The 1,364-nt window shown below is 32.1% G+C and overlaps 1 pseudogene; it reads left to right on the top strand.

The window, feature by feature from the left end:
• The first annotated feature begins 699 nt into the window (after window positions 1-699).
• Window positions 700-1,119, top strand: LOC114208012 (phosphatidylinositol N-acetylglucosaminyltransferase subunit P pseudogene; annotated as a pseudogene).
• The last annotated feature ends 245 nt before the right edge of the window (window positions 1,120-1,364 follow it).

The raw sequence follows: 1,364 nt of genomic DNA on the forward strand, positions 1-1,364 counted from the left end.
TCACAATTTTTAATTGCTGTATTTACTACCCACACAGAATAGCACACAATAAAACTTTAGCCTGAAGGAGAAAATGTAAACCCTCAATTATTAGAAATCATGCTTTTTACATGCAGTGTCAATTAAGAGAACAAACACATAAAAACAAGCACATTCACAGATTTTGTTAAAAATACAGAAGTCTAATTTAGCAAATTTAAACCCCTTAAATACTTTACATTTCAAGCACATTTTAACAAGAGAGTATTTTCAGATGATTTCTCCCAAACACTATAACAATGTCCATTGTTCTTTTAAATCTTCAGTGAGGTCTACTTAAAAAAGGATGAAAGTGTATTTCTCTGATAGACTATTTCCAAAGGAATAATATGTTGTTTGTTTTAAAGAAGTTATTTTTATATATTAGAAATCCTAAGCAAATAAATGTAAATGAACTCATAAATGAAAAATTGGTTAGATCCAATGGAGGGCTGATGCTTAACCCTAGCAAAGGATTACAAGAAATGTGGACCTATCAACAGTGAAGCCCTACTGTCAAGCCAAAGGAACAACTGGTATCAATCAGTTTTATTCTGTTAACTTTTTCTTATAATAGTGATGATTAATGGTAATTTAAAATTAGCTTAAAATTGACTTGGTGCGGAAGTGACTGAACTGCCAGGAGGGGCCTGAGTGTGCCTGAAGGACCCAAGATTATCTAAAGGCACAGGGAAAATGGTGGAAAATTCATCACCACCACTGCCAGAGAGAGTGATTTATGGCTTGTTCTTTACTTAAGCTCTCATTTTGGCTTCATAGTATATATCTTGTGGGCTTTTATTCCTGAATCTTCGCTAAATTCCTTAGGCTTAACCTATTGGTCTCAAAAATATTGGGCGGTTGCACTGCCCACCTACCTTGTCATTACTATAGTAACTGGTTATGTACCCTTATTTGGAATAAACATGAATACTTCATTCAACTCCATCCATACAATCATAGATAACTATGCTAAAAATCAAGAGCAGAAGACATACTAAAAAAAGGCCATACCAGCATTAAGAGATACTCCTATTAGTGAAGTAAACCAAATGTTCTTTCTTACAGTCAAAGAACTTTATGCCAAAAACTGAATTCTATATAGACTAAAACCAAGCATTTATTATGTTTTTGACGTTAATAATTTTGACCATAACTATTTTGACTATCTCTTATTTATACCCAGTACTGGAATGTCATCAAAAAAAGCAAGTTGAACTTCTTCTAAATTCTATTAATATATAAATGTTCTCAAATATTAGTTATTAATGGACAGAATAAAATACTGTATTACCATTAAGACTTTTAAAAAAATAAGTATCAGTTAAAGCAAGAAGTCCCTCCAG

Source organism: Eumetopias jubatus, unplaced genomic scaffold (assembly GCF_037043125.1).
Source record: "Eumetopias jubatus isolate StellerSeaLion01/CBP00866 unplaced genomic scaffold, mEumJub1_p1.0 scaffold_4, whole genome shotgun sequence".
NCBI classification, from domain to species: Eukaryota; Metazoa; Chordata; class Mammalia; order Carnivora; family Otariidae; genus Eumetopias; species Eumetopias jubatus.